We start from the raw sequence: 12504 nt of genomic DNA on the forward strand, positions 1-12504 counted from the left end.
TCCATATCCTTAGGGTTTCTCTTATTTTCACCCTGTCCCTCACCTATCTTACCACCCTTCACACTCCTCTCTTGGGTTTTGGTGGATTTTGAAACTGGCATCTTTTGAGAGACACCGGAGTGTGGTTTCTTTGACTTGGATTTAGAAGATTTAGGTTTTGTGGCTTGGGTAGGCATCTGTTAGGTCATTGACACAGATGCCATAGCCATAGTTGGTGGCAAAGAGATTTGAGAGGTAGAGATAGTAGAGACAGTAGTGCTTACCTCACTTACCCGAGGGCCCTCCATGATAGGAAAATAGACAAGGGGCACCTCTTTGTGGTGATTGGCTCTGTTCAAATCTGCAATTACTTTTCTCTCTTGAACCCAACAATCCAGTTTGTTGGATGAGTTCACAATCTCAAGATTCTCACATAGATGTTTAACAATAATCATAAAGAATCTAGCATAATAGACACTCCTAGATCTCTTTTTAATCTCCCATAACTTGTATCCTAACTCAAACATGATGGCATCACTGAAATTGTAGTACTTATCAGTAAGAAGCATGCAAAGCATGTTAAGCATTGTAGTGTTGACAAAATCAAAGTTACTTATTTTACCAGAAAATATTTTGGTAACTACATCACACAAATAACTCCACTCTTTTCTAAGACCTAGCCTCCTAATTTCACTTAACTTAGTGGTAGGAAGTGCATAGCCCATAGAATTAAGCAAATTAACTATATCAGCATCTGTGTGTGGCTTAGTAGTAGTTTTATCAGGAATTTTAAAGCATGCTTTGATAATATCACTGCTAATGCAATGTTCTTTACCTTTAATGGAGAGAGTGATGGTTTTGTCAGTTGCTTGGTACACAGCAGTAGTCCACATCTCTTCTACAACTTCACAGTAGATTGTGGGTGATTCCAGCATGGCATAGCTAAGCTTGCATCCCTTCACAAAATCCATCATTTTGTGATAATCCTCAGATGCTGGAATCTCTTTGTTCACTAGTGCCACAAAGTTGTTCTTCTCATATTTGAATCCAGACCGAGACATGATTTTTTACTACTGGTGCCATTGTTAAAGCAAGGAAATTGCAGAAAGAAAGGGGTTTTGCTTTGAGAGAGAAGATAACAGTTAATTGTAGTAGGGAGAGATAAAAACAAAAATAAACTGAAGTTAGGCTTTTATGTACTCTCAAATAAAATGGGATAAAAATTAAAGACCCAATGAGAATTGCCCAAAATAGCCGTTTAAAAATAAAATAAAATGTCAAAATTATGTCAATTATCCATCATGTCTGTAAGTATATCCGATGGATAATGTTCAGTACTTTTAACGGCTAAGATGTAGACAATTCGACGGATAAGAGTAAAGCAATTATCCGTCGGGTTTAAAATAATCCAGAAAAGTAAATGATTTTTACCAAGCTATTCTATTTCGACGGATGATCAAACTCGATGGATAATGAATATCCATCGAGATGTAAATTTTGACTAAGCCAAAATTTCACCTAAAACAAAAAAAATCAATTAAGTTTCTGGTTGCATTACAACTTGCAAAATTATCAGAAATAATTTAAGAATAATTAAGCATACCTAACTCACTTACCAACCTAGTAAAGGTGGATTCATCAAGTGGCTTGGCAAATATATCTGCAAGCTGCTTTTCACTTGGAACAAAATGAAGTTCCACAGTACCATTCATCACATGTTCCCTAATGAAGTGTGTTAGATATATTTGATAATGTCATGGCTAATATGTTTTATGTTTAGCTTTCAGAATCTTACGTGAACAGGATAAATCAGTACTTAACTGTTGATCAGTACTTATACTGAAAGTCAGGACTTAAGGATATCAGTACTTATATTATCAGGAGATAATCATCAGAAGATAGATATCAGAACTTAAGTGCTGAAGGACAATCAGATAAGGACAGTAGCTGATTAAAGGAAAGAAGATCGAGATAAACATAAGAAGATATATGCATGAAGAAAGAATTTCGTGAAGAATGGAATCCTTGGAAGAAAAGATATCTGATTGATATATTTTAGGAAGCATAATTATATTCCATATCAATTAGCGATTATCTTGTAACTGTGTAGTATATAAACACAGACATAGGGTTTACACTACAAGTGTTATCATTATTAGAAAAGATTATTCATTGTAACCCTTGCAGCTCTCGTGATATTTGTTCATCACTGAGAGGTAACAGTTCCATACTGTAACAGAGTTTATTGTTTCAATAAAGTTTGTTTTCTGTTACTTAAGTTCTTAAAGTTCGATTTGAGTGTACTATACACTGTATTCACCCCCTCTACAGTGTGTGTGACCTAACAATTGGTATCAGAGCCTATCTGTTAACATACATACAGTTAAAGATCCAAACACAATCATGTTGGACACAGAAACTCCAACTAAGCCTATCACAACTGAGGAACCACCAAAGACACAAATTCAGAGTCAGTATGAGACCATCAGAGTCCCCATACTGAGACCATCTGAATATCCCATATGGAAGGTAAGGATGACCATGTTCCTGGAAGCAACAGATCCAGAATACCTTGATAGAATCAAGGAAGGTCCTCACAAACCAACCAAACTCGTTGTTGCAGTTGCAGGTGAAGCAGCAAAGACCGTACCAAAGGAGAAGAGTGATTACACTGCTGAGGACATAACATCAATTGCTAAGGATGCTAAGGTACGACACTTACTGCATAGTGCCATTGATAATGTAATGTCAAACAGGGTAATCAACTGCAAGACTGCTAAGGAGATATGGGATGCTCTGGAAACAAGGTGTCAGGGAACTGACACAATTAAGAAAAACAGGAAGACAATACTCACTCAAGAGTATGAACACTTTGACTCAAAGACTAATGAGTCATTGAATGATTTATATGATAGATTTGTCAAACTTTTGAATGATTTTTCATTGGTTAATAAAGAGTATGATCTTGAAGATTCAAACCTTAAGTTCCTGTTAGCTCTTCCTGAATGCTGGGATTTGAAGGCAACGACAATAAGAGACAACTACAATCTTGATGAAACAACTCTTGACGAAATCTATGGAATGCTCAAGACTCATGAGCTGGAGATGGAACAAAAAAGCAAGAGGAAAGGAGGAAAGTCAAGGACAGTTGCTCTTAAGGCTGAAGAAGAATTCCCCAAAGCAGCTTCCTCAAAGAAAGACAAGGGTAAAGCTCTTTTCATAAAGTCTGATACTTAGTCATCAAGTTCTGAGAGTGATGATGACTCAGATTCTGAAAGCTTGCCTGAGACTGATGCTGATGAGGAGATGATGAAGCTGTGTGCTCTTATGGTGAAAGGAATCACAAAGATTGCATACAGGAAGTTCAGGAAGGGAAAGAAGTTTTCCAGGAAAAGCATAAGTTCTGATAAGAAGAATTTCAGAAGATCTGAAGGCGGAGGAGGAAAGTCTGACAGAGGAGATTACACCAATGTTAAATGCTATAACTGTGGTGAGAAAGGCCACATATCTCCTGACTGCAAGAAGGTAAAGGGTGACAAAGGCAAGGCTCTTGTCACAAAGCAGAAAAGCTGGACAGACACCTCAGACTCTGAAAGTGAGGAGAACTATGCATTGATGGCAAATGCTGATAAAGAAAGTGCTGAGAGCAGTTCTGAAGCTGCTGAAACAAAGGTACCTCAGACTACTTATGATTTTCATACTGATGATATTAATGAGTTGAGAAGATATCTTAAAACCATGTTTGTTAGCTATAGAGATCAAACTTTAACATGTGAAAGATTAACTTCTGAAAATCTTGCATTTAAGAAAAGGAATGATTTCTTAGAAAAAGAGTTAGTCATGTTCCATCAAACTCAGAAGGATAGAGATGATGCTTTTTATGTTAGGAATGAAGTGCTAAAATTAAATGAATATCTAAAAACCGAGTTAGAAAAGGAAAGAGAGATTATCAGGACTTGGACTAACTCTGGCAAAACAACTCAAAATTTGCTAAGTAGTGGAAACTGGAAAGAGGGCTTAGGTTATGGAGAAGATAAGAATGATAAAGGAACTGAAGAAATTAAGCCTGTTGTTAAGCAAAAGCCAAAGTTTAAACTTGTTAAGTTTGTAACTGTAAAGTCTGAAAATAAGAAATCAGAAGTTAAAGAGGAATTAACTTCTGACAAACTAAAACAGGAAAAGACAGCTGAAGTGAACATAGGCTTAATGACAAAGAAGCAGCTTAAGCATAAGCTGAAAGATGTCAAGAATGCAAACAAGGTAAAATCACCTAGGAAAAATAGGAATGGAAAGGAAGGTGTGAATAAAAGCAATGATTATAAATCTGTTCCTGATGCTCCTAGGAAAACATGTCATAACTGTGGAAGTTCTAACCATCTGGCTTCTTTTTGCAGGAAGAATAAGAATATTAACTCCTTACCTTCAAAATCAGGAGTTAAGAGTCAGTCTGTTAGATACAAACCACAAAATCCTTGTTTTCGTTGTGGTAGTTTATGGCATTCCATTTATACTTGTAAGGAATATCATAGTTTGTACTATGATTATTATCAAATAAAACCTTCTTTGAAGAAAGTTTCCATTGTTCCTTCTAGTGTAAATTCTGATTCAAAGTCTGATAGTGTAAGTTCTGATAAGAAAAATGTTAATATAAACTCTGATGCTAAATCCGCTGTAAATGTTAACAAACTTAATAAGGCCAAAGGATCCAAGCAAGTCTGGGTCCTTACACTACTAGAAAAAGTAGAATAGATATCGGCTAAAAACCGATGTCTATGAACAAAAAAATCCGATGTCTTCGTGGGTGATGTTAAAGACCCCCCATTTAACATCAATTTTAAACTGATGTTAAAGAAGACGTATAACATCAGTTTTTAAAAATGTTAAATTTCTAATGCATATCTAATCTTCATATATTATAATAATATGATATTTTTGTCAATTTAAAAAAACGTGAGATAAGCAAAATATTTCCATTTACCCATTAAACTGATGTTACTAATACCAGTAACAACGGTTTTCAAGATAAATCGATGTAAACATAACTTTTGACATCGGTTCTTTATTTCAAACCGATATCTATTGGTGACAAACTGATGTCTATAAAGCCTAATAACATCGATTTTTTGTTTTAAGATTTTTGTTGTTGTAGTATTTAACATCGGTTTTAATTGGTATTACTGATGTCAATGTTCAACTAAAACTGATGTATTAAGCTTTGACATACATCATTTCCACCGTAATGATGTATGTACCTGTTTTATTAACGCAAATTTTAAAAATAAAGATATCAAAAATTTCCCAAACCAATGAATTACTAAAACCAATTATTGCATAATACCAGTTATCTATAAATATAACCAATATTCAAACATCTGGTACAACAAATTCATCTAATCCAAACATTAAGTACTACACAATATCCATCCATCTATTCTACTACTGTTTATACAAAGAATTTGACTTGGTACCAACAACTAACAACGAAAATGTAAGGATTCATATCTTCAAGACTTTTAGTCCTTGAACAAGTTTTGGTACGGCTATAACAAAAATGTTACCAGGAGTGGAGAATTGGCATACTGAGAACTCTTTTAGGTCTACGCGTCTCATCAAAGCAGTGGCTCTTATAACATGATCATCAGTTGCTCGAGGGGCTGTGCTACTTGTATATACATGAATCTAGAACATTACAAAAATAAATAAAAATAAATAAATAAATCCATGTTTGTACTTGGAATAACCTTCAAAAAGACCATATACTATCACACCTCATCAGTTTGTCGTATGTCATCAGAATAAGGAAGATATATCGTGTGCATTCATGGAGGCTCAACCTGACAACCAGCATTATGTATCTCATCTTGCTTTCACATGAAATTCACTCAGGAATCTAAAATATAGAACCAAAAGATTCCTAACAGTAGGTGAATGATCAATTTATATTGCCTTCTAGGCAGATTGTTGTATATTCCTTGTAGTATTAGAACCAGAATTGTGTTCTTTAAGTTTTATTTTACTAATTTAACATTCTAGTCTCATTTGACAACTTACAGAGTATTAGGTCCTGCAATACGTGCTTGAGACTTGTAATCAATTAATATTACATAATATTACAATTACGTAATATACCACATAACAGAAGTAAAATAGTCAAACTCTATGATCGAAAGTGGCAGGCTATTTATCATTTCTTCCTGGTAGTTAAACTCTGGAACTAAACCAGTACCTCTTCTAACTAAGATCATATTCTAAACGAAGGGGACCGGTAGCTATGAAAATTACAGAATAGATACGAAGTTTCCAATCCCAAGTCCATGAAATCCAAGTTAAAAAGGAGATAAAATGCGAGTTAGAGAATTTGGCACGATATCATAGATGCGTAGAATAGAAATTTTTTAATATAACGTACACCGATGTGGCGGAGTCAGGGGCCTAAAATGACGTCGAGTAGGTGCATGGTGATGCTGAGGAGTATAGTACTGTAAGTGATCAGCATTTGACACTCCTGACATCCCATTAATATTCGACGATGAACCCCTCGAGAACCTCAATTTCTCCTCCGTTTCGATATCTTTAGCCTCATGATCAGGCTTGATCATGTCCTAACACACTCTGCATAGATCAATAGGCATCAAACCTCTTGTGTAGAAGTCATAGTATCGTGGCTTCACCACTAAGGTAACGGAATCGCAAGCAAGAATATATTTGTCACTCACAGACCAAGAAGATCCTTCTATATAAATCTTATATCTGCGCATATATAGAAAGAATGAGCAAAAGCAAAAATAGTAAAGGAAACAGGAAACTTTTAAGTTCATGTAACGCTAATGCTTAAGATCACATATTGGTTGAGTTACACCGCTATAAGGATTAATATTTAGATTGATATGCCAACCTGTGAATACACTGGCTTGCCAAGTCTGACTACTTGTAACCTTGTTGTGATTCTCGACCCCAATCCTGCAAGTTTGTAAGAAATTTTTTTAACTTGTTTGCTTGGATTCGTTTTCCATTACAAGCTACAAAACTATATGTAATGTAATCAATTTAGGTTATGAAGAATGGATCTCTAGAATCTTCGGTGGAAAGATAATTTAGAGCGATCATAACATTTAAAACAGAACATATCTATAACTAATGAATCCTGGTTTTTCGTTACTGAAATAAAATGTGATCATAGATTCTAGACATCTGCCCATCTAGTTAACCCAAAAAAAGTTTTACAAATCAACAGTTCTGACCTGTGCATACACACGAGCATTCCAGTCTTGCTTTTCAGAGACATTGCATTTGAGGAGATCCATCCTGGTTTTAGTAACAACATGATTCCCCTTCCAGTAAGCAAAATAATCTCTGTCCATCCAGCTAATCCTGGTGTTCCCTTCTTTTAGGTCTTTCAACAAAGAATCCCATGGCTTTATATTGATCTCAGGCCTGAGTAAGTTCAAATTAAGAGGAAAGTTTACAGATATATATAGTCGTTATGATTAAAGCATGAATTTACTAGCAAATTGGCAAACACTGAAAAACTGGTGTTTTTTTCTGATAAGTCATTGCTTGTGCAGATGGAAAATAAAATGAGTTATCAATACCTAAGAGAAAAAGGTAACATAGTCCTTACCATCCCCAGAAGGACCAGTCCGGGAAAACAATGTCCAATGTGGAATCATCAGCACAATAGCGAACCAATGGAGGTGGGGCTGTGGCATTAGGCCCACGATAGAACCTTGATCGGACACCTGGCCAGTCAACACAGTCAAACACAAGGTCTAAATCAGGAACCTTGCCTGGGTACATTCGCAACAACTATAGGATCCCCCAAAGTCTAAAAACATCCCTGTTTTGGAAAGACTTTTGGTATGTCTCTACATTAGCCTTTCCATTCAAGATCACCAAACGAAAATTTTCACCAAACGAAAATTTGTTGTCCTTCTAAAATATTTGGGAGACTAAAACTCCACAAATTCATACCTATATTCATCTTTCCATCCTGCACAAAATATTCTGCATACTAAGTAAAGCATGGTGATAAATTTCGGTAAAAACTTTTACACTCAAACTACCTTGGCCACTTGAGACTCCGGTTAACCTGATATATGTTTTAACAATTTTGTCGATTATATTTAACAATGAAACATCTTTAATTATGCCAACAAAATTTCAGTTGTACTACATTTATATTCTTTACAGTGGGTAACGAATAGCTTCTACATAAGAGAGTATTCATAAACTTAATTTCTCTTCTAACTTTTGTAATTAGGACATATAAAGGCGAAATCCGAGCCACGGATTTCCATCACTAACTAATGCAAGACTATTAAAATAAATGAGCAAAATTAACAAAAATTGTATGTGTAAAACCTGATTGCAAGTAACTACAATGTCAAAGTCGTTAACCACATCCTAGTATGTCATATTGTTTCATCTTTAGTTGTATGAACTTCTAAACAAAATTAAGGAATCCACATAATTCCTTTAAGTATGAGTTCTTTTGGTTGGTCTAATTGCATTGAATTCCCTATAGAACCAAACACAAGTACTTATAGTGAGAAACAGATGTTAACACATGCTACAAAAATCATAACAATATCAGCGGAAAATAAGTGAATTACCTCAAGCCGTCTTCAGGAAATCGGACCCATCAAGTGAAGAAGTACCCAATTAAAAACCCTAAAAGTCAAAATCAAAGAATTTAACAAGAACACAAATTTAAACCCTAAAATTTTAAAAACACATCCAATTCTCACAAACTGATTTATACCAATCCAGTATTGCGGTGTTGAAGAAGATTGAAAAGAAACATGTGTACTTTGTAAATTGTTGGGAGCTGTCGGGAGCAGGGAGCAGAGAGCAGAGAGAGCGAGCAGAGAGAGTACAAAAAACACAAAAAAGCAGTCAGGGGAAATGACTGAATCTTCAGTTGAGCAAAATCGAGAGGCAGAGGTGATATTTAGGATTCTTCATAGAGGGGTGAGTTTCAGTGAGAGAAAGAGAGATGAGAGACGAAAGGGTTTATCTTTTAGATTTTTTATTTTGAAAATATTTGATATTTTTAAAGTGTAAAGTTGAAAAAGCGAAGAGAGTTTAAAAAAATTCTGAAGGCAAAATCTGTGTGAAAAGAGGGGGAGAATTTTTCTAAGGTAAAAAAGAGGGGGAACAAAGAGGAAATTAATTATTTGGTTAAGGGGGGAAACAAGGAAGAGGCGCGCTGATTAAATTTTTTAAAGCATACGTTTAACATCGGTTGGGCTAAAACACCGATGTTTATAACAGCAAAAGACATCGGTTGGTTAAAACCGATGTAGAAAATACCTTTTACATCGGCTCCAAAAGCAACCGATGTCTAAGAGGCGATGTCTATTCTACTTTTTCTAGTAGTTTTAAAACTAATAATTAGTGGTCTTTGTGATTGCAGGGCAACAGGAAAAATATTCTAGTTCTGGACAGTGGATGTTCAGGACATATGACTGGAAATAAGGCCCTGCTATCAGACTTTGTGGAGAAAGCTGGCCCAAGTGTTTCTTATGGAGATGGAAACATTGGAAAAACATTGGGATATGGCAATATCAATCTTGGAAATGTCATAATTAAACAAGTAGCTCTGATCTCAGGACTTAAACACAACCTACTGAGTATAAGTCAAATCTGTGACAGAGGTTATCATGTTGATTTCTTTGAAGAACACTGTGAAATTATGAGTAAATCTAAAGGCAAAGTTGTTCTGAAAGGATACAGACGTGGTAACATTTATGAAGCTAAGCTTTCAACAAGTACTGATGGTTCTGCAATTTGTCTGTTAAGTAGAGCATCAATTGAAGAAAGCTGGAATTGGCATAAGAAACTCTCTCATTTAAATTTCAATAATATAAATGAACTGGTCAAGAAAGATCTTGTGAGAGGATTTCCAAACACAGTATTTGCTCCTTATGGTCTTTGTGATTCATGTCAGAAAGCCAAACAAAGAAAATCTTCATTCAAGAGCAAGACTGAATCATCAATTCTTGAGCCTTATCATCTTATACATGTTGATCTATTTGGTCCAGTAAATGTCATGTCTATTGCAAAGAAGAAGTATGCGTTGGTCATAGTGGATGAGTTCACCAGATACACATGGGTGTATTTCTTGCACACAAAAAGTGAAACTGCATCTATCTTGATTGATCATGTCAAACAGCTGGATAAAATGGTCAAAGATTCTGTGAAAATTTTAAGGAGTGATAATGGCACTGAGTTCAAGAATTTGATAATGGAAGAGTTCTGCAAAAGCCATGCAATAAAGCAGGAATTTTCTGCTCCTGGAACTCCACAGCAAAATGGAGTTGTTGAAAGGAAGAATAGAACTCACATTGAAGCTGCACGTACAATGCTTGAAGAAGCAAAGCTTCCAACCTATTTCTGGACTGAAGCTGTGCAGACTGCTTGTTTTACTCAAAATGCAACACTCATTAACAAGCATGGAAAAACACCATATGAGATGGTGAAGAAAAAGAAGCCAAATCTGAAATATTTTCATGTATTTGGATGCAAGTGTTTTGTTCTCAAGACTCATCCTGAACAGCTATCAAAGTTTGATCTAAAAGCTGATGAAGGAATCTTTGTTGGATATCCACTTTCCACAAAAGCCTTCAGAGTCTATAATTTGAGAACAAAAGTGGTCATGGATTCTATCAATGTCTCTTTTGATGACAAGAAGATCACTGGTCTTAAAGATTTCATTGACCATGATCAGCTGAGATTTGAAAATGAAGACTCATATTCTGATACTGAAAATCCTGACAGTCTAAGTCCTGATATTGCAAACTCTGATGGATTAAACTCTGATGTTATTGAAACTGTGGTGACTACGTTAAAGGAAGATGCACCTATGCAGGGGGAGCATACTCAAGATCCTACCACATCTCAAGAAACATTAGAACATGCATCTGGCTCTTCAAGTTCTGATTCGTCAAGTTCTGATAGTGCTGAAAATCTAAATACTGAAGAATCCAACTCAGAGAGCATAGTTTCAGGGGGAGCATCAGAAAATGAAAATGAAGATAGCATGGATCATGGGGGAGCATCCAGTTCTAGAGAAAACCTTCCATCTGCAAGGAAGTGGACAAAATCACATATACCCGATTTGATAATTGGAAATCCTGATGCAGGTGTCAGAACTAGAACAGGTACTTCAAATGAGTGTCTTTACAATTCTTTTCTCTCTCAGACTGAGCCAAAGAAAGTGGAAGAAGCTCTTCAAGATGCTGATTGGGTGCAAGCAATGCAGGAAGAGTTGAATGAATTTGAAAGAAACAAAGTCTGGACCCTAGTGCCAAGACCAAAGAATAGATCTGTTATTGGTACAAAGTGGGTATTCAGAAACAAAACTGACAGTGATGGCATAATTACAAGGAATAAGGCAAGGCTGGTTGCAAAAGGATATTCTCAACAGGAGGGAATTGATTATGATGAAACATTTGCACCAGTTGCTAGGTTAGAAGCCATAAGGATATTTTTGGCTTATGCTGCTCACAAAAAGTTTACTGTCTTTCAAATGGATGTGAAAAGTGCTTTTCTCAATGGAGAATTGGAGGAAGAGGTATATGTTGAACAACCTCCAGGTTTTGTAGATACCAAACATCCAGATTATGTCTACAGGCTTGATAAAGCACTTTATGGACTTAAGCAAGCTTCTAGAGCATGGTATGAGACTTTAGCTCAGTTTCTTCTGGAAAGTGGATTCAACAGAGGGATAATAGACAAAACACTGTTCTATCTCAACCATGGAAAGGACTTACTTCTGGTCCAGATTTATGTTGATGATATCATTTTTGGATCTACAAATGACAAACTTTGCAAGAAGTTTGCCAAACTAATGCAGTCAAGATATCAGATGAGTATGATGGGGGAACTTAGCTATTTTCTGGGCCTTCAAGTCAAGCAGAATGAGGAAGGCACTTTTATTTGTCAAACCAAGTACACCAGAAACTTGCTAAAGAAATTTGGAATGCAAGATTGTTCAAGTGCATCCACTCCAATGGCCACTGCGACAAAACTGGATAAGGATACCGGTAAATCAGTAGATATTACTGACTACAGAGGTATGATTGGCTCTCTACTCTATCTAACTGCTAGTAGACCTGATATCATGTATCCTACCTGTCTTTGTGCAAGATTTCAAGCAGATCCAAGAGAACCTCACTTAACAGCTGTAAAAAGAATCTTTAAGTATCTTAAAGGAACAGCTGCTCTGGGATTATGGTATCCTAGAGAATCAGATTTTAAACTAATAGGTTACTCAGATGCAGATTTTGCAGGTTGCAAAATTGACAGGAAAAGCACAAGTGGAAGCTGCCAATTTCTTGGAGGCAGATTGGTTTCTTGGTACAGCAAGAAACAAAAGTCAATTTCCACATCAACTGCAGAAGCAGAGTATATTGCTGCAGGAAGCTGTTGTGCACAGATTCTTTGGATGAAGAATCAGTTACTGGATTATGGGTTAACATATTTCAAAATCCCTATTTACTGTGATAATCAAAGTGCTATTGC

General features: G+C 35.9%; 1 pseudogene; it reads right to left on the minus strand.

Annotated features, from left to right (window-relative positions):
• Positions 1-6581: 6581 nt before the first annotated feature.
• LOC141691334 (uncharacterized) overlaps positions 6582-12504 on the minus strand; it is a 33030-nt pseudogene continuing 27107 nt past the window's right edge.

Source organism: Apium graveolens, chromosome 10 (genome assembly GCF_009905375.1).
Source record: "Apium graveolens cultivar Ventura chromosome 10, ASM990537v1, whole genome shotgun sequence".
Classification (NCBI taxonomy): Eukaryota; Viridiplantae; Streptophyta; class Magnoliopsida; order Apiales; family Apiaceae; genus Apium; species Apium graveolens.